The sequence below is a fragment of the Sus scrofa genome, chromosome 10 (assembly GCF_000003025.6).
Source record: "Sus scrofa isolate TJ Tabasco breed Duroc chromosome 10, Sscrofa11.1, whole genome shotgun sequence".
Taxonomy (NCBI): Eukaryota; Metazoa; Chordata; class Mammalia; order Artiodactyla; family Suidae; genus Sus; species Sus scrofa.
The window spans coordinates 60,803,252-60,827,825 of NC_010452.4; the positions used below are offsets into that span (position 1 = coordinate 60,803,252).

At 48.4% G+C, this 24,574-nt stretch overlaps 1 protein-coding gene across 20 annotated transcripts in view; it reads right to left on the minus strand.

The window, feature by feature from the left end:
• The window catches only part of CELF2 (CUGBP Elav-like family member 2), a 362,707-nt gene that overhangs the window by 298,327 nt on the left and 39,806 nt on the right, over positions 1 to 24,574 (minus strand). Inside the window, exon 1 of one of the 20 annotated variants that reach the window (XM_021064250.1) lies at positions 10,860 to 10,882. The exons of the other annotated variants lie outside the window; for them this stretch is intronic. The gene's annotated coding sequence lies outside the window, so the exon portion shown is untranslated. Of the gene's footprint in view, positions 1 to 10,859; positions 10,883 to 24,574 lie in introns of those variants that run through there. 20 annotated transcript variants of the gene reach the window in all.

Here is a 24,574-nt window from a genome sequence, read left to right on the forward strand (position 1 = left end):
CTGCCTTTTCACTTAACTGCCCAAACAAAAAAATGCCGGCCCTTTCTGCCTGTCGCTGAATCTGGACTCTTGAACTGCCTCTCAGCATTCTACGGTAGAGGCCCCACACAGCCTTCTCTGCACCCCCATACCCTCCCCTCCATCAGGAGGCAGTCTGCTTTGGTTAAGCTCAGCCAATATTATCAACAAGCTTCCTCTACCTGTGACAATAAATATTCCACCTACTTGAAAAAATAAACTTCTGTCTTTAATGTTTATCAGCCATCTTACTGGAATTGTTTTCTAAACAAGAGATGATGACTTCTCTTTCTGAATAATTCAAGACAATTTAAAAAACAAAAAACAAAAAACGAATGTTCTGAAAGAATCAGGGTTTTCCCGCACTAAAAAAGTATGCTGGTGCATCACTTTTTAAAAAGCTTTTTTTAAAAAGAGGAGGAAGAAGAAAAGATTTGTGTTTTGCTCCTTCTGTGATGTTAATCTGGGCAGAAATTTAAAGATTTCTGTTCACTGAGATTTTGATCTCACAACAGCACTTTTTTTCCAGCCCACAGTTTCCAGCCATCATTTCATAGTCTCTGCTCACCTGGGGTTTTTATCAATATCACTCTTCATTCCTAAGAATTCTATCAGGTTCTCACCCCATTTCACCCCTGCTGAAGGATGCCACCTGCTCTGCTGCAAATATTTTATCCCCTAAAGACAGGTCTCTAGAAAATGCGAAATCAAACGGCAACAAGGGAGAGAAAACACACATGCACTTTTTAGACCTCAGAAATCTGAATCTATTTATGCTCACAGCATTAATCCAAGCTTCTTCCTAGGTCATGACAGATAGAATAAAGCACTCTAACAGCCTGGTCCTGAGCATCAAATAACCATCTCACAATCCTTCCTCTTTTTTTTTTCCTTGCTTTTTAGGGCTGTACCATGCGGCATATGGAGGTTCCCAGGCTAGGGGTCGATTCGGAACTACAGCTGCCAGCCTACACCAGAGCCACAGCAATGCAGGATGGGAGCCACGTCTGTGACCTACACCACAGCTCACGGCAATGCCAGATCCCCAACCCACTCACGGAGTGAGGCCAGGGATCAAACCCGCGTCCTGACGGATACTAGTGGGATTCGTTTCTGCTGCATCACAATGGGAAGCCCCTCACAAACGTTCTTGATCACATCTTCCTTATACACAAGGGCACCACACCGAGCGAACACGTGCCCCTCCATAAGATGCTGTATCACAGACCACTCTCTTCACTGAGCCACTCTCACAGTAACCTTCAATTACCTTTTTCTACTGAAAAGGTGCGCGTGTGCCCATGTGTGCATGACGAGCTAAATGCTGCAAGGACAAGGTGCAGTGGCACTAGGCTGCCTTTCACTGTTCTGTGCAAGAAATAGAAACACGTCTTCAGATGACTTACAAGCATCCCTTATAAATGTGCAAGCACACAGCAGGGGCTCCACCGTGCCTCTGCCACACAGGAAGTCCCCAAGGAAGGAGGGGACAATCATGTGGCACTTGGCAAGGGGAAAGATCAGGCCAAGATCTTTGGAACATCTTCCCATGGTAACAGCAGTAAACCAGACTCTCTTGAGAACCATCTTTTGGTTCCCTTCTGTGTCCAAGAGCTTTTGTTTGTAGCCCAACTGGGAATCTACTTGTGAAGCCATTTTCTAGGAGAAAATAAACTCCCCAACTCAAATATGCCACTTAAGATGAACTAATGGCTAGCTGCATTCAGAAACTAGTAAATCCTTTTGCTCTAGATATTTTTACAGAACAACAACCCATTGCTCCAACCGCTGGGCAAGGTCACCGGTGAGTTTTTACTAAAGAAGGATCTGCGAACGATGCGACTGATAAGAGCTTAGTTTCCAAAATATACAAATGGCCCATACAGCTCAATCATAAAAAAATCCAATCAAAAAATGAGAAGACCTACCGAGACAGTTCGTCAGCGAAGACACACAGGATGGCCAACAGGTGCACAGAAAGAGGCGCCCCACCACTAGTCATTAGAGAAACACAAATCAAAACCACAATGAAGCACGACCTCACACCAGTCAGAAAAAGCCTACAGGTAGCATCTGCTGGAGAGGGTGTGAAGAAAAGGGAACCCTCCTGCACTGTTGGTGAGAATGTAAATTGGCATAGCCTGTATGGAAATTCTTAAAAACTGAAAATGGAGTTGCCATATGAGCCAGCAATCCTACTCTTGGGTATGTATCCGGACAAAACCATTAATGCACAAAGACACATGCACCCCAGGTTCACAGCAGTATTATTACAACAGCCAAGACATGGAAGCAACCTAAACGTCCATTGACAGAGACATGGACAGAGAAGACGTGATACATAAACACAACGAAATACGACTCAGCCAGAAAAAAGAATGAAATAATGCCATTTGCCATAACATGGATGGACCCAGAGACTATCATACTAAGTCAGTCAGACAGAAGACCAATACCAGATGCCATCACTTATGTGTGCAATCTAAAATAGGACACAAATGAGGAGTTCCCATCATGGCTCAGTGGTTAACAAATCCGAGTAGGAACCATGAGGTTGCAGGTTCGATCCCCGGCCTTGCTCAGTGGGTTAAGGATCTGGCGTTGCCGTGAGCTGTGGTGTAGGTCGCAGACGTGGCTCGGATCCCGAGTTGCCGTGGCTGTGGCGTAGGCCAGCAGCTACAGCTCTGATTTGACCCCTAGCCTGGGAACCTCCATATGCCACGAATGCGACCCTAGAAAGGGCAAAAAGACCAAAAAAAGACGCAAATGAACCTGTCCATGAAGCAGAAAAAGCTTCAGAGACAGAAAACAGATTTGCGGCTGCCAAGGGGGAGGGTGGGAGAGAGGAAGGGATGAATTAGAAGTTTGGAATGAGCAGCTGCAAACCACCACAGAGACGATGGACAACCAACAAGGTCCTACTTTATAGCACAGGCAACTATGTTCAATATTCTGTAGTAAACCATAAGGGAAAAGAAAAAATTTAAAATAAATAAGAAAGAACTTAGCACCCCCCCCAAAAAAAATAAAACAATCTACAGAAATGGGTGCTCTTCTATGTAGATGTTCAAACACAGATGCCTCTGCTGGGAGGCGCATGGTTACACCTTGGGCAGCATTTAGAACGGCCGCTTCCCTCTCAGCCGTAGTTGATATATGTTTGTGCTGCGTGCCTTGTCTCTGCCTACACCAGCATTGCCAGGAACATCGGGTCACAGAGTGACTACAGGGAACAGGGGGGCATTTTTTAGCCTTTTTCAGAGAAGAGCAGGTCATATTTCCACACTGAATATTAATGAAGGAAACCAAAGAACACCAACCAGAGCGAGGCTGGAAATCTTTCCTTTTAATTCCATGTTGCTCCTAAGCCTGTGCCAAGATATTTTGAGAATGGAGGTATTCTTTTCAATGATGACATCGGACTTCAGAAGGGAGCTGACACACTTTCCAAGAATGAAGAACCAGGCGAGAAGCCAAAGTCACTATGTAATTTCCAATCTTTGGCTATTTCTTTTCAAACTCCCTTGAACAGGAATTCCTACCCTGTTCAAACTAAAACAAATGTTTGGTCCATTATGCAGTAAGAGTTGAACTTTTTGGTACCTGAAGACTGAGAATATACAGAAGGATGTCAAGTGTTCTGAATTGAGTACCATGGTCAAAATTATTATATTATATTTTTTGCCTTTTTGTTTGTTTTTTAGGCAACATACAGAAGTTCCCAGGCTAGGGGTTCAATTGCAGCTACAGCCACTGGCTTATGCCACAGCCATGCCAGATTCAAGCCGTGTCTGCAAACTACACAACTCATGGCAACGCCAGATCCTGAAACCACTGAGGGGGGCCAGGGATCGAACCCGCATCCTCATGGATACTAGTTGGGCTTATAACCTGCTGAGCCACAATGGAAACCTCATGGATACTAGTTGGACTTATAACCTGCTGAGCCACAATGGAAACACCCTCAAAATTATTTAAGTGATCAAAATAGCAACAAAAAGGATAAAAAACAAATGTGACACACACGCACACGCATATATACTTCAGTCTACAGCTAACGCTTCATGTGCCCAAGGACTTTAGAACTTCTGGTAATACCTCTGCAGTCTTCTCAGGGGCACAGGGAGCAGAGACTGGAAATTATTCCTCTAACATAAGCTTCCGAAATGCCAAGCCTCCAAGTTCTGTGACTCAAAATATACAAAAATACTCTGACTTAGTCTACCTTTGTTGTACACCAAGCCCCCACCTGGGACGTGCACTGATTCTCGTCATCAGACCCTGAAGGGCACATGGAGTTTTGCTGGCGCAGGCAGGCGCCCAGCAGGCCTTACCCCAATTTTATCCCTCAACACACGCTACGAGGTTGGGTCACTCCCTCTGCTTCCCAGAGGACAAAACGGAGGTTCGGAAAAGGCCAGAGTCAAACATCTAGGAAGAGCTGGGATTCAAACCTTCTGGCCCCGGAGACGCACGCCTTTCCCGATTTGTCTTCCAGGCTGGCTATCAGCTCAGGCAAACTAACCAACTGCCTTTCGTCTGGCTCAGTTCCAATCTGCCACGGGCTGGTCTGATTAACATGAGTATTTCATCAACGTCTGCTCACTCACAACACTCGGGGGATGAGACCCGGCACGACGTCCACCCCCGGGGCCTCCTCCGCCCCCAGGATCAAACGTGGCAGGCACACAGCGGGGTCTCAAGGGGGGTCGTAGAGAAAGCGGTCCCACCTCGCTTCTGTTTTTACCACCACACTCTGTGAAATACGTGAAACTGCCCGTTTTTGCTTCCGAATTTTTCCCTTTAAGATTATTATGTACCTTCTTTCTTTTTGTCTTTTTAGGGACATGCAGCATGTGGCAGTTCCCAGGCTAGGGGATGAATCAGGGCTGCAGCGGCCGGTCTACACCGCGGCCACAGCCATACCAGATCCGAGCCACTCCTGTGACTTACGGGGCAGCTCACAGCAACGCCGGATCCTTAATCCACTGAGCGAGGCCAGGGATCAAACCTGTGTCCTCACGGATACGGGCTGGGTTCTTAGCCTGCCGAGCCACAACGGGAACTCCGTAGGAAATTTTCTTCTCCCCTTCTGCACGATCCTTGCCCAGAGTGAGGGGAAGAAGGATTTCCCCCATTTCTACTGGGGGCAGGTAGTCACCTGTCCTGCTCTGTTTGGTTCTGAAGTTCTCAAAATGTTGCCAAGCGAACATGAGTGTTCTCATTTCACAGCTGGGAAACGGGGATTCAGAAGGTGAGATAACTTGCCCATGATCAGAGAATCAATACAGGAAAACAGAGATTCAGATTCAAGCCTGATCTGCCTCTAACCTGTGAGCTCTTCCTTCCCCTCACACACACACTTGGGAGCCAACGTTCTGTTTGCTTTACAACCACCTGGAACAGGCATTTTTGGCCTTAGAAACAAGGGGTACTGGGGGATGTCTGAAGAGCTATTACTCAAGCAAGATAAACCGATATTTAGATTTTTTTAAAAAATTTTTTTCTTTTACGCTGGTGCTCTCCCTGCCTTGTGCGGAGAATTTTTTTTGGCGGGGGTCTTTTTTTGTCTTTTTTAGGACCGCACCAGCGGCATATTGGAGGTTCCCAGGCTAGGGGTTGAATTGAAGCTGTAGCCACTGGCCTACGCCAGAGCCACAGCAGCGCAGGATCCGAGCCACGTCTGCGACCTGCACCACAGCTCATGGCAATGCCGGATCGTTAACCCACTGAGCAAGGGCAGGGATCGAACCCGCAACCTCATGGTTCCTAGCCGGATTCGTTTCTGCTGCGCCAGGACGGGAACTCTGTGGAGACTCTTCAAAAGTGGGGCCAAGCCACCAGCCACTGATCAGCTGCCAATGGCCTTAGAAAACCGCGAGTCGGCACCAATCTATTCCTACTAACGAGGGGCTGCAGATCTCGCACGTGTCGGGGGGCAGACTGCCTCGGCACATTCAGAAAGTCAGTTCCCCCAGGAGGGATCCACCTCTCGCCAGCGCCTGAAAAATCCATTCCCAATGACTATCAAGGTGCTTGTTCCCATAAACTATAAAGGCTTTGACTGAGCCCCGCTTTTAAATTTGTTCAATATGCGCACATGGACAGGCTCCTGAAAAGAGGTGACTCCTTGGCACTTACGTGGCCTCAGACAGTTCCTTTAAATGCTCAGGCTCCTCCGCTCTCCATGCAAAAGCAAATTCACGGGACCCTAGGGTTTACAGCCATTCAAAAGTTAGCATGACACTAAGTGACTAGCAGTGGGATGCAGGAGAGGACTGGGAGTGAGGGGACAGCACAGACTCGACTCCCTCCTTGTCGCTTCCGCCTACTGGTCTCACTGTCATTTCCATTTCCCCGGTACCTTTGTTTCTAAGGGTATCCAGCCTGCCACACCTCGCCCTTGCCCTGCTCCCATTTTGACAGCAATGTGTCAAAAACAACGGCAGAAGCCCCTTCGGAATCCAGTGATGCAGGAAGCCATCACATTAGCTGTTCACTGGGTATCAGATGAACTGATGTACTGAGTTTATTTCTCCCCATCTCCCCCCAAAAAGTATCTGAGACAGCTTGGTGGCAAGCCATTTCCCTCCAGCAGCACCGTCACGTGCTGTCAGATCTACCAGAAGAGACCAAAAGGAACAAAGAGCGAGTCTCACGATTATGCAGAAGGACCCGACAGGATTAAGACACACTCTTGCACGCACAGTGCAGCGCGTGAGTTTCGGGGACAGGGAGCGATGCTCTGTGGGGGTGATGGCCCCCTGGAATCCAGCACACACCGACCGTCTCCAAAGAGGAAACTGTCTCTAACAAAAAGTGTTTCTTACCAAGTTATCAACAGAAAATGAACCTTAAAATATATAAATGGCTTAACTGCTCAAGTCCTTTGACACCAAGGCACTTCAGGCTAATAGAAGATAAGCTTTAATGGGTTATGGGAACTAGTCTCGGTGACAAATGATACATATGTCTTTTTTCTCCTTGGATTTTTTCATGCTTTTTATTTTCCATTATAGTTGGTTGAGAGTGTTCTGTCAATTGCTACTGTACAGCAAAGTGACCCAGGCACACATACACATATACATTCTTTTTCTCACATTATCCTCCATCATGTTCCATCCTACGTGACTAGATAGAGTTCCCTGAGCCACACAGCAGGATCTCATTGCTTATCCACCCCAAAGGCAATAGGTTGCATCATACGTCTTGATAAAGAAATATTCCTGGAATTTGGACCAGCCTGCTTATAGCTTGTGTGGTATTTTTCTGCCCGGGCTAATGTCAGCTGACTCTCTGGTCGCTGGAGAGTCTACTGTGCCAGGCTCAGCCCAACTCCAACAGCAAATTTCCATCTCCACGTCTGCAGGTCACTTCATCTCATCAATGAGCTGCTATCTGGGTCAGTTAAGAGTCTCTGCCCACTTGAACATGCGTTTTCTCTCTGGCGTTCATGCTCTATGTATCAAGACTTCAGATAGTTATTGGGGGATGAAGGAGAGAGAAAAATCTGGTGTCAGGATACAGAAGAGACTGGGATAATCACACTCAGTCTGAAGCGCAACAACTCAAAATACCTGAATAATTTAACATCTATCTTTCCCGAATGATGAGTTTGCTTTTCAACTGAGTCACTTTCACGTAATTGAGATTATACCTGCTTTACCTACTGCTTCTTCCACAATATCACACTTTTAAGGTTTGGTTTTGTTTAACCAAGAAATGTTTGCTTTTAACCTTCAAGCTTAGGGTTCTAGAAAAATAAAACATACAATTTGTTTTGTTATACCAGGCAAACAAAACCAAATCTTTTGGCTACACGGCTGATCCTTGGAGAGGAGAGCAACTTGCTGAAAAAAGTGAAATAATCCAAAATACTGCATATGGTTGAGGAGAAACAAAATACAAACATCAGAAAAAGCATCAAGCTCTATGAACTGATTCTGCCCGCCCAGCCCAGACCTAAGAATTGGGTTAAATCTACCAACGAAACGAGAGGGTCCTGTTGGCGATGAGAAGACGCAGTCAATCATCTTTCGCCAAATCTAGAAACACAAACTCCAGGAGGAGGGGCCGTTCGTGCAGGATTTACTCAACAGACTCATGAATGAACGGATTCCCGAACTTCAACTGCAAGAGTGAACACAACTCCACTGGGTGAACACTCCTGGGCAACTCTCCTCAATCATCTACACAAAATGCAAAAGGCACACACACTCAGGATCCTCCTTTCAGAAAAGCTCACTTTCTTACCTGGTTCGACTGGGACCCTCGTACTAGCATTTCGAAAGAATGACAGGTGACGCACACGTGTAGCCAAAAACAGAAGCCACCTAGCGCACACAATGAATTCTTAAGTCTAAACCTTTTTACCGAAGAACGATGTTTTATCTATATCGACAAGCCATAAAAAACAAACAACTAGTGTCCCTGTTAAAGACATCTGCCATACTTATATCACACCAAGAGAGTCAGAATATTCAAATTTAAAATCGCAGAGTATAGTCTAAGAAGTTTCCGTTACTATCTGGTCAAAAAATAAACATTAATATGGAATGACCGGCCAAGAGCGACCCACTGTAGAGCAGAGAACTCCACCCAATATTCTGTGATAATCTGTGTAGGAAAATAATAAGAGAAGGGATATGGGGAGTTCCTGTCGTGGCATAGCGGAAATGAACCCGACTAGGAACCATGAGGTTGCAGGTTCGATCCCTGGCCTCGCTCAGTGGGTTAAGGATCCAAAGTTGCCGTGAGCTGTGGTGAAGTTCACAGACGTGGCTCAGATCTGGCATTGCTGTGGCTCTGGTGTAGGCTGGTGGCTACAGCTCCAATTGGACCCCTAGCCTGGGAACCTCCATATGCCACAAGTGGGGCCCTAAAAAGACAAAAGACAAAAGACAAAAAAAAAAAAAAAAAAAAAAAAGAGAGAGAGAGAAAGAATGGATGTGTATATTTGTATGACTGAATCACTTTGTTGTACAGCAGAAATTATCACAACCTTGTAAAATCTACTTCAATAAAACATTAAAAAAAAAACCTTCTATCTATGAGGCTTTAACTTCAAACAGGATCCCAAGTCATTTTACACATGTTCCACACAGCACCTGGCACACAGTGGTGTTTTCAAATAAAAACCAATAAATAAAATTCTACAGCTTAAATACTGACATTGACATGTTTCTGTGTCCAGATTTTATAGATAAATGACAAATATTACAGTAGCTGCTGGGCCATCTCGAATCAGCATTTCTCACTGAACAATGTCCAAGCACTTCACGGACACCCCATGAAAGTAAGTACGGAAAAGGTGGGCCCCCCTTACACGGAGCCCATCTCTCAAATGCCATCTCCAGGTACATCCGACAAGATGGCACTCCAACTCTAGGCAAAGGAGAGAGTTCCCAGCAGCAGATCCCAGGCTGTGAAATTCAGAGAACATGAGGACATGGAGAATCCCCACCGTATAACACAGATCCAAATACGACTTTTCCTGAAATTATTTGGATTGTATGACCAAATCTGGCATGGGGGGTGGGGTTCTCACTCCTCAGAGGTGCAAAATGCCCCTGGATCACGAAGGCACCACTTGCGGGAGTGGGAACGTGGCTCCAGGGCCAGCCTCTCCTGGAAGCCTTGGGAGTGAGGTTCCCACCAGACCTAGGGGCTGAATTCAATTACAAGGTGGATCCCGGGTGATGTACAGAATAAAGGACTCACGGTTGCCAAGGGGGAAGGGGGAGAAGGTGGGATGGACGGATCGTTTGGGGTTAGGAGATGCAACCTATTCCATTTAGGATGGAGACGCAATGAGGCCCTACTGCCCAGCACAGGGAACTATGTCCAGTCTCTTGGGACAGACCGTGATGGCAGACAGTGTGAGCAAAAGCATGTGTGTACACAAATGACTCCGTTACTCTGCTGTGCAGCAGACAGTGGCGCAGCATCATATATCCACTATCCTCTCATTAAAAAATACATGCAAAAAATAAAGTGTAAGAAGAACGGAACTCCACCACGGCACCTCTGAGATCCCAGGGCTGTTCAAAGACTTGACGAGTCCAAGCGAAATCTGAGTCTTCTTCATGGAGTTCCCCTCATGGCTCAGCAGAAAGCCGAATCTGACCAGCATCTATGAGGCTGCAGGTTCAATCGCTGGCCTCGCTCAGTGGGTTAAGGATCTGGCGCTGCCGCGAGCTGCGGTGTAGGTGGCAGACACGGCTCGGATCCTGTGTTGCTATGGCTGTGGTGTAGGCCAGTGGTTACAGCTCGGATTGGTCCCCTAGCCTGGGAACCTCCATATGCTGCAGGTGCGGCCCAAAAAAGACAAATAAAGTGGACAATGAATACTATCAGTTGGCGCAAAATAAAAAAGAAATCCGAGTCTCCCAATTCCTGCGCTTGCCCCTCCCCAGATGGCCTAGATCTCTCTTTTCTTCCTCTGCCATGGTGAACCCAAGCGTCTCATTTCAGATAAGCCATCAGAGGAAGACAGCCGGAGAACAAGAACCATGGCCAAGGCCACCTGTTGTTGAGTGTCTGTGCCAAGCACCTGAAGGCTGAAACTCACACTTAATCTGATAAAGGCCAATAATTTAAACACAAAGGTCCTCCAGCCCCCTGGAGGCAAACCTTCCGAAGATGCAAAGGTTGTAGGCTGAAGGGATGTCAGATATTCAGCAAAAGAGGTGGGGGAGGCCCTAAAGAGTGAGGTTTCCTCAAGGGCAAGGCCACTCCAGGGCCGGCAGTGCTTGGGCCCGGCGTCCGGGTGGAGAGAACTCGCGCACCTGCCCTCCTCTGTCCTGAAAGCCGTTATCATGGAGCGCAAGGCGCCTACTTACTTGCTGCAGGAACTCAACTCTTTTCTTTGGGCTCCCTGCCTTCTTTTCAAGGTTTAAAATCCTGGATGCAGAGAAATGAAGGCGGTCAGGTCACGTGGGTTGTTTACTCCATCTCACCCGACCGAGCTCGCTCTTCTACCAGCTGAGCCTGGAGAAGGACTCGGCCCCACACGCAAACCCCTCCCCTCGGTGTAGGAAAAGGAGCCGCTCCCCGTGCACCTGCTTCGTCCTGAGGCAGGAGACAGACGGGGCCCAGGCTGAGCAACTGCAGTCTGTCCCCCGTGGGCAGGAACTTCCAGATAAAGAGTGTGGCAGGAGCAGGCAGGAGCCTCGTCCTGCTTGGATCAAAGATAAAACGATCGCATACTTCTCATTCTTGAGGTCAAGGAGGCCTCCCCAACGACACATGCGCAAGAAAGGCTCCTCAGGGGTCAGAGATGGGAGGGGCTGCCAGGCCATAGTAATACATCCTGTCACCTTCGCAGGACACCCTCAGCGCTAGAATCCGTCCTATCCATCCCAGCTAAAAGATGCGCATGCCCCAGCGGAGGGCCCTGAATCGGGCCTAAAGCCAGAGGATGGGCCAAAAGCAGCCTGGAAGGCCGGCCCCCAGTGGTGATGCACACCACCCCCAAAGCGCCTGGCTCGCTCTGTCTCTCTGAGCCCCACCCCCATGCTTGCTCCACAGCTATCTTTTTTCTTGCTACCTGACTGGCCTCACCACTCTGAGGCTCATTTGCTGAAATTTTTCCCCCCCAGAGACCAGGACTGGGGCCCTACGTCAAGCCTGCTGGACGTCGTGGCCTGGTGGTCGGGGTTCAGCGTTCTCACTCCAGGGCCAGCCGAGAACAGGATGGGCTCCCACCAACCCTGTTTTCGACTCGAGTGAAATGGCTCCTGCCTCCCCCAGTTCCCGGGAGACGGGCCCCAGCATGAAGCCCACGGTCAAGACCACGGAACTCGCACAAGATCCGCATCCGGGAAGAGACGTCACAGTCAAGGCAAGTCAGCTCATCGGGGATTAAGGATCAGCGCACACATTACCTTAGCCGATTCATTAAAGCAGCACTGTGCGAGGGAGAGCCGTGTGACAGAACAGAAGCAGGATGCCTGAGCACCTGCGTGGCAGGCCGCACCTCACTGCGCTTCTGGACACGGCATGTCTGCTTTTCCTCAATAAACTGAAGGTCAATGGCAACCCTGTGTTGAGCAAGTCTTCTGGTGCCACACTGGCTCACTTTGCGTCTCTACGTCCTATTTTGCTAACGCTTTCACTATTTCAAACTTTTTCATTATTATTATACCTGTCCTGGTGATCTGTGGTCAGGAATGTTTGATGTTGCCATTGCAAAAAGACGACTCGCTGAAGGCTCAGATGATGGTAAGCCATTTTCAGCAATGAAATATGTTTATTTTTTCATTTATCTTTATGTTTTGGCCACATCCATGGCATACAAAGTTCCCGGGCCAAGGACTGCACCTGCGCCACAGCAGCAACCTAACCTGCTGCAGTGACCATGCTGGATCCTTAACTTGCTTGCTATGCTGCAGGAGACCTCCAGGAATGACGTTATTTTTAAATTAAGTATATAAATATATTTTTTGACATGATGCTACTGAACACATAACCGACTATAGTAGGAACATACTTTTAACATGTACTGGGAAGCCCAACAATTCCTGTGACTGGCTTGACTGCCAGGGTCTGGAACCGAACCTGCATTATTTTTGGGGTGTGCCTGTATTTTAGGGGCGGTTCTATTCACTGATATCGGGCCCAGAGGACATCCTTTCAGCTGCCTGTAGCTTCATCTTCTCCCATGTGAACTCCAGGAAGCAATGCCTCGCCCGCCGGCCCACACGGGTGGGTGGGCTTTATCCCTGACCACAACACCTTAAAACCGAGTTCCTCAACCCAACTGGGGGAAGTGGCAAGCAAGCACAGTGTAACTCACCACTGTGAGGCCTTTAAAACTTTCCATCCAACATTCAGGAGACTTGGATAGATTCCACCTGTAGGATCATCTGCAAACAGTACTTAAACTGCTCCAGCGCAGCTGAGCTCAGGCGCACCTGCTCTTGTCTTTATCCTTTTACCTGGCACTGAAATACTAAAACCTCACTGGGGTGTGCCCAATTCTCTGGGGGTTCCAGGAAAGAGGATTTAGACATTGGATTTTGGTACTTTTTTTCCCTTCCGATAATACATTCCCTTTGGGCGGGGCCAAGCATTTTCCTTTCGTGCAGCCTCCATTGTTTTTCTAGTCAACCTAAGACCTAGACCGCACCCCCAGCCGCCCCCTCCAAAAAAAAAGAAGGAAAGAAAAATTCCATCCAACTTCTATCTTGCTAACAGTCAAAAGTAGACTCAGTCTTGTGAAAGAGAACTTTGTGGTGACTGGCTGGCAAATGACAGGCTCTCACTGGACGCCATAGCGTAAAATGCATCTTTGTGACAACCCGGGACAGAGGCTGAGGTTTGGGGAAACAAAATATGGGCTCCTAAGTAACACCATGACAGTTGTCACCGCGAGGTAAGTCTTCATACTCAGAAGCCAGTGTCAAAGACCTCATTAGGAAAAAAAGCAGGGGGCGGGGGAGTGCGATTTCTATGGCTTTGAGCACCGGAATTATTATCCACCGGTATTTGTGGATAGATGCAAGGGTTTGGATACCATTCGTTGGGATACAATTGTTTGTCTCCATAAAGGCCAGACAGTGGTGAATTAACACTTATTCAAATAAAATCTTCCCCCAGGAGGCCCTGCAGGGCTTCCGTCTAAGGGTTCCTCGGGGGGCAGATGTTTATCATGCCATCACCTTGTTTTTCCTTTTCCTCTTGTTCTCTCTCTAAATTAACATTTAGCCACAGACACTGTCCTCCAGCCGGCGCTATTTCAAGGCGTTCATGGAAACTGCTGCTCCCTCTGGCGCAGAACGCAGCTCCCAGAGCACCAGAACCAGGGCAGCGGCCTGGGGAGCGCCCTTGGTGCCCCTCGCTGGGCAGGCGGCCCCCCTCGGGGTCTGAGTCCTGGCTCCCCAGGCCCGGCCTCGTCACACTGGAAGTCTGTTCAGGGACCTCCTGTTCTTTCCGGGGCTGGATCTGCTGCCTCTGGAGATGAGTTTATCACCAGGGCAGCCCGTTTCCCTGTTGAACAGCTGGCACCAGAGCCTCCGGCACGGCGGCTTTCTAACTGTCCTGGCATGGCCTCCTCGGGCCCATCGTCCCAATTCAGCTGAGAGCAGGTGACGGCCTCCTGGCCTAGCGGGTGCGGACACCCCCTCCCTAGGGAGGCCCCCTCCAGAACGACAAAGCTTGGAGCCTGGCCTTGGGACCTGAATTTTACTCCCAGCGGCCTCACTCTTCCGTGTATGTAAAACTCCCCTCATCTTAGGACTTCTGTGGGTGGGGGGAGGGGGTCTTTCTTTGTTTACAGCGTCTAAGTTTAGAGCGTCTTGTTTGTTTTGTTTTTTACTTTTTAGGGCCACGCCTGCAGCATATGGAAGGCCCCAGGTTGGGGGCAGAATCAAAGCTGCAGCTGCCGCTGCCAGCCTCCACCACAGCCACGGCAGCACGGGACCTGAGCCACATCTGTGACCGATGCCACAGCTTGTGGCAACACCAAATCCTTAACCCACTGAGAGTAGCCAGGGATTGAACCCACATCCTCACAGACACCATGTCGGTTCTTAACCCACTGAGCCACAACGGGAACTCCATAGAGAGTCATTGCTCATGTCTGAGCCCTTTGACGCCTCATCCTTCTTCTCTGCTTGGAACGCCCCGCTTGACCAGCGCTGGCTCTTCGAGTCTGCATCGTCTCTGGGAGCAGAGTGTCCAGGACGACCTTTGCAAAGACGAACCCTCCAGCCCCGGCTCCTCTTGGAGGTTTTGTGGTGCTTCCATCATGAAATCCATCAGCACCCTTGGCAAACATTTCACGCTCACTTGTACCACGTACAACCCTTGACTCCCTTCCTGTACATCGCAAATAGCTTCCTTCCCTGCAGAAGGGCCCTTCAAAGACCCACCTGCACCCTCCCCACCTCCCTCCGTGGGTCCATCTCCCCCTTGCTCCCTCCCTCTCTCCCATTTTGCATCGTAAGTTCCTTCCACGGCATTTATCCTTATCATCTCATCTTACTCGTCTCTCTATCTTGTATGGAAACTGCCACAGTAGTTGAGAAGTTTGGACAAGTGTAATAAACCATGACTGACGGTTCGGGAACTAGCGAGCATGCCATTAGTCGCCTGGTCCTAGCTCTGCATTTTAGAAAAGGTACCAGATCCAACCATTCATTCTAACCAGTCATATCCTATAGGAACAAAAAAAAGCCCAATAACATGGAGTGCGAGGGCATATTCTACACACAGAATAATCTGTGTGACTATGAAATGCATGTTAATAGTTTTACAGGACTGCGGCATAGAAAGTACCCCAGCACACAGGCATAGATGTCTACCTGTACCAGAAGTCTCTAGCTCCCTGCAAAGATTTTTTTTTTTTTCATCTATAACGGAGTTCAGTATTCTCCTTTTTCATTGGACAAACATGCTGAAACCAATTCCGCCTAAAACAAACAAAAAACTCCTTCTAAATGCATTTCTTGGATGGAGGCCATTGTCACAAAATCACCACTCTTCTGTGTGGCTCCCCGGGCTGCTTTTAAAGCTTTGTTTTCCAATACAAAGGCAGATTTGAGCCTTGCCTGTAGTGAGGGCTGTAGATGGGATTTAAATAATAGAGCAGTTGGGACTGAAGAGGAACCCTGAGAAGTGGCTGGATAGGGGATACACCAGATGGGGAAAAGCAGAGAGAAGCAGGAATGCACAGGCCGGGGCTTTCAGGACGGCGGCTGGCATGTGCCCGCGTTCATGGGCTCTGCCAGCCCCTCCAGCGCTAACAAGAGTGTGCGGGAGCGACTGGGATCAAAACTGGGCATGTGCGGCAAAAAGGCTTGGCTTTTCCTCTCCAGAACCCATTCCAGAGAATCTCGGGGTTGGAACAGACCTTAAAAACCTCCTAAGACCTGGACGTCTACCCCGCTCCCCTCCTCTGGAGCCCGTGAAGTAGGGGGCCCGCGGGTGACAGGGAGCATTTGGAAGGTTAAACGCGCCGGCCTGAGCGCGCAGGATCTGTATCTCTGTGAAAACTATGCCGTATCAAATGATCTCGTTTTGTTAGGCCAGTCATTCCCTTTCTTGTCCTTTCTTTCAGTTGTGCCAATTCAGAAACTTGGTAGAAACAGGAACTTGTCCTATTTATAAAGTGCTCTGATTATGATGAAACTTCAGTGCTAAGTAGAGAACAATGGTCAAACTTGGCCGTGTAAGGCTTTCCACCAATGTGCAGTCCACCTACACTTCTTTTGTGTCCATGTGTGTTTATCTTTCAGCGATTTTCACACTGGGCTGATAAAGGACCCAGGGAGCAGAGAAAAGGGAGACGAGACTTAACACCTTCCCAGCAGTACTTTTTTTTCTCCAGTTATTCTGGGCAACTGGAAATTTGCATAAGTGATACAAAAACGCATAGAATACAGGTTATGACCAGGATGGTAACAGCAACAATTCAATTTTACTATCTACTATAGCTAGCCCACGGCTTGAGATCTCAGAGAACACTCTTGAAAAGGGAGTTTATAACCTTCCCTTAACAGTATCTTCACTCTCTCATCTTGACCTTCATTTGACCTTCATGGTTCACCCCAACAGGGTTGGCTCAGCCTTCCCTCACGTCTATAGTGAAACAAGATCGTTAAGGACAATGGACAGATTTTTCTTAAATGGAAACTAAGTTAAAAGCCAGTCCTATTAGCACACACGGAGATTGTCAACTTCTTTTAAAAATTATGACAAAAGCTGACGATGCATCTTTTAATGTCCTTCCTTGTCAATGCAAAACCTTAGCACCTTAAGCAAGTCCCTCCTAGTCTGAGAACCACGGCCTGAAGTATCATCCTCTTCCTCATCAGTAGCCATGGGAAGGTCAGATGAGAAAAGACGAGGAAGTTCCCGTCATGGTGCAACAGAAACGAATCTGACTAGTATCCCTGAAGATGCAGGTTCGATCCCCAGTCTCAATCAGTGGGTTAAGGATCCGGGTTGCTCTGAGCTGTGGTGTAGGTCACAGATGTGGCTTGGATCCCCTATTGCTGTGGCATTGGCTGGCAGCTGTAGCTTGACCCTAGCCTGGGTACCTCCATGTGCCACGGGTACCGCCCTACAAAGCAAAAAAAAAAAAAAAAAAAAAAAAAAAAAAAAAAAGAAAGAAAAGATGAACCATCAAAGCTTTGCCGAAGAAAGTCATAACAGAAGGAGAGGCATGGCCGTGGACCCCATGACCATGGCTGTGTAAACACACACCACCTTCTCAGGCATTATCCTAACTAGCATCTCCAGCACAATGTCTGCATGCTGGGCTCTGCATCAACGGCTCTATGTACCTTCTCAGCAGGCCTCGCCACTTGAGGGGTCCAAGTCCAGGAAAGTGTTGCTTCCTAAAGACATGGGCCTTTGCGTGTCAAACTCATGGTGGCCACGTTTAGGCCATCTCAAAATGGGATATGCGTTTGCCTTTAGTTTCCAAATGATCCAGATGCAGTTCCGTTACTTATAATACTATTCCTTATCAAAAGCTAGACACAAAATTGCCAAAAGCACCTGCAAGATGAGCGGACAGAGAGAGAGAGATCAGAGTAGGAACGCCCAAACGGGGTCCGTCTTTTTTGAACATGTGTTTCTTGGAACAAAAAAGATAGGAAATTTATTGAGGCAAAAGAAAAAAAAATTACTTTAGCCTACACGTGGAGAGGAAAAAGAAAAAGGTAAGAACCTGAGGTCCTTGCTCCTAAATTCAGCCACCACCTGTCACTGAACTTGATGGTGAACATGCATGTACACGCATGTTTTTTGCCTTGGATGCATCTCGGGTGAAAGAAGGGACCGGAGGTGAGTGTAAGGCGAGGCTTCATGAAAATCCTGTACAAGACTAGGACTTAACCCCAGAGAGATGGAGAGACGGTCTACAGAGGAAAAACTAATTAACAGCTGATCCAAGGAACGAAAGAATGCTCTTGGGTGACACTGTGTCGTGAAAGCGACTGTTAACCGTAACAGTACATGTCCAGGGAAATGCGTGCCACCCTTGTGGTGTTGATGGCTGATCATTTAAAGGCACGGGTGAGGTGGATTCTTCAGAAAGATGCCTCCCGCCTCAGAACACACTTACTGTGCTCAGTTTTCCAAAAAATAAAACTGTGAAACAACAAACCCAACACTGAGATTATATTGCAGAAGAAAACATTAAACAAACAAAAGACACAAAAACGCCCAGGCTCCAGTCAGGAGGGAAGTTAAGTGAGATCACAGACTTCCGCTCTAGGGACAAGAACCAGCTCTGAAGAGTCAGTACGGCACCCACGTATCGCTGTGTGGAAAATACTAGATTTTGACAGGGCAAGACTTTAGCTACAGGATTTCACTGGCTGCAGCGCCTGGATCCACTGACTGCATCTTCCTGGGCTCGGTTTCTCCCCATCCATCTCACTACAATAAAGGATGACCTCATTCACGGAGTTGTGACATGGGTATAAGAAGCCGCTGGTTGTGAGCTTTCTTTGTAAAGGATCCTACACGGTTATTGCTGGAGACATTTACAAGGATTGGGAGAAATACCGACGCTCAAGAAAACCGTGAAATTATGGTAAGGGAATTATACTCTGTCTGCAGTTAAGTTTTTCCTTTTTAGTCCCAGATAGGGTCAAAGTCCAATTCGACAAAGCCACAGGGCAGCACCCAAGACCCCTGGCAAAGGCAACCATCTCCCCAGGAAAGGTGCTTCTTTCCAGCCTCGTGATTTCTCAGGCCACACAACCTGCAGCTCAGTAAGTGCATAGAGAAAAGTCTGTCTCGGGTGTCTGGATCGACCCAAGGTCGGATCGCAGTCATTAAAAACCAGACTATCTGAACTAAATTCTGCAGTGTCTTCGAAAAATTATCATGATCTCTCCTGCTGTCTTCTCCGACCTCCCCTAAGTGGTCTACAGATCCGGTTTAGCACCACGTATTAACAGTAGCAACAAATGCACAGATGCAGCACACCCATGAGCTGCCATCTTCAAAGTCCAGGAAGCAGTGAAGGTCACGAAACTGAACCCCGCAGCACAGGCAACACGAAGATCTTTCACATGAAGCTTCAACATTTTGTCCAAGTGAAGCGGGGACCAGCCCCACCCCCAGTTAAATTGGGTCCCTTGCTGGCACATCTTATGCTCAGAATTACACATTTGTGTGACTATGGGACTATTATCTGCCTTCCTCTCTCTCCAGAAGGGGAGTCACCATATCTATCCCGAAGTCCTCGTCCATGTGCAGTGCCTGTCACTTAGTAGGTGCTTCACACACACAGTCTACACCAACTGAATGCAGTTCCCCTGAGGCTCAGCAGCACGCGCTGCTAAGCCCATCACCAGGTTCCCTGGAGGCGGCTGCGCTGAAGAGGAGAACCACAGAGACACGGACGGGACCCCGCCGGATTTCAGTATTTCCCACACATGACGCCTAAGTGGGTAACTGCACGAGAACGGACTACGTTTCAGGTGTTTTCCACACGCAAAAGGTGAGGAGGCATTTCAGGTGAAATGAAGCGGAAAGGACGTTTTCAAGACACGGTCCACCGCACCGCTGGCACTGAAGGCTGCCACGCGACGCGTCACAAGCCTGCTTTTAAGGAGGCTCTCAAGGCGAAGCTTTTCAAAGAGTTGTCTCTTCGAGAAAAAGGAGGACCCAAAGCCTAGGGAGGTTTTTGGCTCAGAAGCCTTACCTTTCCCGACACCACGCCTCCCGCACCTCAGAAGGTGCCTGTGCTTTAAAGACGATGGACAGTGGATCACGTAGCCTATTTACTCCGTGTCCACGTGTCCGGCTCTGGCTCCCGAAAGCAGACACGGTTCTGGGAAGCAGGTGCGGTTCTACCGGGTTTGGCTCTCCTGCCCTCCCCATTTGGAGCTTTTCGCAGGAGTCCGGACAGGGCAAGGAGGCAGGCAAGAGCGGTGGTGGGTGAAGAGGGTGAAAGAGACAGTGCCTAGGAGCTCTCAGGGCCCAGGAGGTGAGGTGTGGGAAGAAGCATGGCCCCGGCAGATGGCTTCAAGATGCCTGATCCCGAAGGCACAATGGTCCAGGGACAGTGAGGTGAGGACCCATGGGACATAAGCTCCACAGGACAACGTGCTCAGCCTAAGAAGGGAGAAAACTGATGGTGGACCAGGATGCAGATGCAGCATCTGCAGACGGCTGTGAGGCAGTGAGAACTGGTGCTGGCAAGCTGATGGGTCCTGCAGAACCAAATTAGACCCAGGAGCACCGGCTTGAGGAAGCCAGGTTCTGAGAAAACAAACGTCTCCTTCTTGCCATTTGGTTTCTGCCTCTTGGTCCTGGCCAGCATCTCATGCATGTCCCAGAAGTGACTGAACCCGAAGGCCCACATGGTATCCAGACAAGGGGCCGTGATGGCTTTTAAATGCTGCAATTTTGGGACCCCTCCTACACTGTTGGGAACATAAACTGGTGCAGCCACTATGGAAAACAGTATGGAGGGCCCTCGAAAAAACTAAAAATAGAACCACCATGTGATCCAGCAATTCCGCTCCTGGGCATACATCTGGAGGAAACTATACTTCAAGAAGATTCGTGCACCCCTATGTCCACAGCAGCACTATTCACAAGAGCCAAGACATTTGGGTTGCTTAAATATCCATCCTCGGAGGAATAAAAAAGCTGTGGGTACATATATACAATGGAATACTACTAAGCCATAAAAAATAATGAAATAATGTCATTTGCAGCAACATGGATGGACCTGGAAACTATCATACTAAGTAAAGTAAGCCGGACAACAGAAAGACAAATACCGTATGACATCACTTACATGTGGAATCTAAAACATGACATAACTGAACTTATCTAAAGAAATGGAAACGGACACAGAGAACAGACTTGCGGTTGCCAAGACAGAGGCTGTGGAGGGGAGGGATGGGTTGGGAGTTTGGGATGAGCAGATGCAAACTAGCGAATACAGGATCAACAAACAACAGGGTCCTGCTGTAGAGCCCAGCCAACTATATTCAATCTCCTGTGACTACGGAAAAGAAAAAAAGAGTCAAAATAAAGGCCGCATTTTCTTTTTACCATTCCAATGCGATCAACGCAGGCAGAATGTTTGGAAGCCTGTTCCGCTGGATTTCTCTCTGAAAACCACAGGGACAAAGAGTTCGGGACGCAGACAACACACTGTTCTCAGAGAGACACATCTTCGGTGGCTCGTTCATGCCTCCCATTTGGGCCCCTGCCCTTAGCAGGAGGCCAGCTCACGGGGGATTGGGGGTGGGGAGGAGCAGGAGCTGCAGCGGCCAGGCCCAGCACCAGGTCCCTAGATGAGGGCTCAAGGGCAGACGGCCTCTGCAGGCCCTCCCCGCTCCCAAGCCACAGGTGGCACAGGGACCAGGCAAGGTCATGGTGCCTCTGCAGGAAGGCAGGGTCGCAGCATCCAGGAGGACATCCCGCATCCTCCCTAAGCTCCATTTACAACATTCGATTCGCTTCCAGACTGCAGAGGGGGCGGGGGGGGGGATGGTCTGTGAACCTTTTTCCATTTACTGTCTCCCTCCTCCTCCTCAAGTGCACACAGGACCCACCCAAATAAAAAACAAACCCCAAACCACCGCCTGAAGGAGGCAGGCAAGGCATCACCCGGAACCCGTTCCCAAAGGACCTTGTCCATCCTAACTTCTGAGTCCAAGGATGGGCTGCAAGCTGCCACAACGAGATGCTAAAGTCAGTCTTCCTGTTGGGCAAACAAAAAAGAATGAGGACATCAAAATGCAAGCAGAGGTCGGGGGAGACCCTCAAAGGTCCAATCGGACGGAAAAAGGAAAGGGATTGAGAAACACCAAATAAAGGCAGGACAGTGACGCGCCCTGGCTGCGGGGAAAGCAGAGGTCCAGGCTCACAGGGCTCTTCACAGGCTGTGACCTCAACCCTCCCCAACTCCTTTCGCCGTAAAATGATCAGACACAAGCAAGGCCCGCAGACCCATGTGCATAACCCCGTGGCCATCAGAAGGCAGTAGTGAAGACAGGACGGGATCCAGCGCACTCGAGCACAACGTCAAAATATCGCTCCAAGTCAAGCTGCTGAGAGCCGTCGTCCAGACTCACATCTGCAACCCAACATGTGGGAAGCTGCGACGGGGCGGGGCGCGGGGGTGTGAAACACACAGAGATGCAATTTCGAAAACAATTTAAAAGGCACACAGATGAGCAGAGCTCTCAAAATTCAGGCTTACGTTTGATGCCCCCCCCCCGCAAGAGGAAAGTAAAGACTTTTCAACAGAACAGTCTGTTCAAGGCACCTAAGAACATGCAGAAAACATGAAGTGATTTCCTTCCTGCCAATTTTTTCATGGTAATAGGTTACACCCAAGATCCCACTCAATCCTGCGCATATTTTTGTAGCTCCTCTGGCTTCTAATACAGGAAGCGAGAACACAGAGGGAAAACAGACAGGGCTGTAAAATACCTAATTTCTGTTTTCCTGACAATTTCCATGATGTTGTGCTCCCTGTCACTCATTTAAATTGGGTGTTCTGTACCCAGAACACTTACACGCGACACCTTCACGTGTGCGTGTGTTGGGGGGTTTTTAACCGACTAATTCATACACCTACACTCATCATTACAGTCCGTGAATAAGAACCAGATTGGCGGCAGCAGAAAGCGCCAGTGCTCTGTCATAGATCCCGTTCAAAAGTCTGGAAGGGCCTGGGAAAGAAAAGAGGGCCATGTTCGTAAATTCTACCCTCCGTGTTTGCCGGATGTGTTTAGCAGCTCAGTGGGTCTTAACAAGCATCATACCGCTGTCAAATGGGGGTGATCTAACTCTCCCCAGATGCCAATCGTCCTCGCATGTGGGGGGGACTGCAGGTGAGGATGAGATAGCACATTAGGACTGGCGGCACGAAAACATATGCCGTCACCAACAGCCACCCTGAAATGAAAAGCTGACTGGCATCAAGTGACAGGGGCTGCCCTTCCACTCAGAAAGCCAAGCATCTCTTTCTAACGTCCACGTGGGGGTTCACCTCTCACCCCTTGTACACATGGGCTAAAAATGTGTCTGTTCATTGCCAATTTTTAAACAGTAGCAAGAGCCCGAATGCAAAGGAAGAAAAAGAAGCGACTTTTCCACTGTCAGCAGTGTGAGTGACCTACAGCTATGAAACTCCACTCTGTTTTCTGACGGTGTCTGGGAGATTAATAGCCTCCACAGCCCCAACTATACTTCCTGGGCATTCTCTAGTGACTGAGCCAAGCAGGGTGACACATGGCGCATGACTAACTGGAATACAGCCTTGGGGGTATTGCAGGGAGGGGGACAGGTGGACAATGAACTTGGAAGAGGACAGATCTGACAAGCAACAGCTCTTACATGTGGATTTCTGGCTTTGTGGGCCTGTTTAAACGATGAATGATTTGAGTTTCGGATGAGTATTAACCTGAATTTCCCGTGATGTTGACAGTTGACACCTGGGAGGGAGGAAAACACTGTCACCTTTGGGCATCATCTCACCCTAGAACCCACTCGCCAGTGGGAGGCTGGCTCAACTAAGCAGTGGGGTTTTCACCGAAATGTGACCAATGGAGAATGAAAATCCCTACATTCTACAGAAAAACTGAACCAGAAATCAGCATTCAGGGTAGGCACGGGGGCCTTACGTAGTACCAGAATTCCAAACAAACAAGATCTCTTCAGGACTGTACGTTTTCTAAAAAGAAGTACTATTTTTCTGCTTCCAAAAGGAACCAAAACTGTGTCTCTGGTATCTGCACAAAGAGCAGCTTTCGGTATCTGGTATCTCTGAGGCGTCTTTATCATCAAAGGTCATGATCCTACATAAGAATGTTCACCCAGTGTTCCCCCAAAGTCTGTTCTCGAAAACCCTGATACCATAGAAGTTCTACCAAAAGCTTCTGGGGTCAAGAATCTAGAAACACCTTCTCTCTCATATCTACAATCCCCAGAACCCAGCCAGTTCTAAAGATTAGTCTGGAAAGAAAGATAATTAAAGATACTTTCAACTTTGTTTAAAACTGTGACTGCTAAGCTTGCTTTTGGCCCCTGAACCCTCTCCATCCACCTGACAACCTCCTTGTGGGTCTAAAGAATCTACTTTGGAAAAAAACACTCATGTAAAACCTGAGCTCACGCTTTGCCTGAAAGCAAAGAAGGAAAATTATACTCAGAAATTCAGAGGGGGCGCTCCTGTCGTGGCTCAGCAGAAACGAATCTGACCGGCATCCGTGAGGATGCAGGTTCCATCCCTGGCCTCGCTCAGTGGGTTAAGGATCCCGTGTTGTTGTGAGCTGTGGTGTAGGCCTGCAGCTACAGCTCTGATTTGACTCCTAGCCTGGGAACCTCCATATGGCATTAGTGTGACCCTAAAAAAAAAAAAAAAAAAAAAAAAAAGACATCAGAGGAAAAGATAGTTAAAGGTTCTCTCTGCCTAGAAGGCTCTCATGTACGTGGTAATGGGTCTGTGGAAGCTTAATTGTGAGTTGTTGTTGTTGTTGTTGTTGTTGTTGTTTTAATGAAGAAAACCATCACTTTTCCTCTAAAATGTGTTGACGCCCAAACAGGAGGACTCTGAAGGATGTGT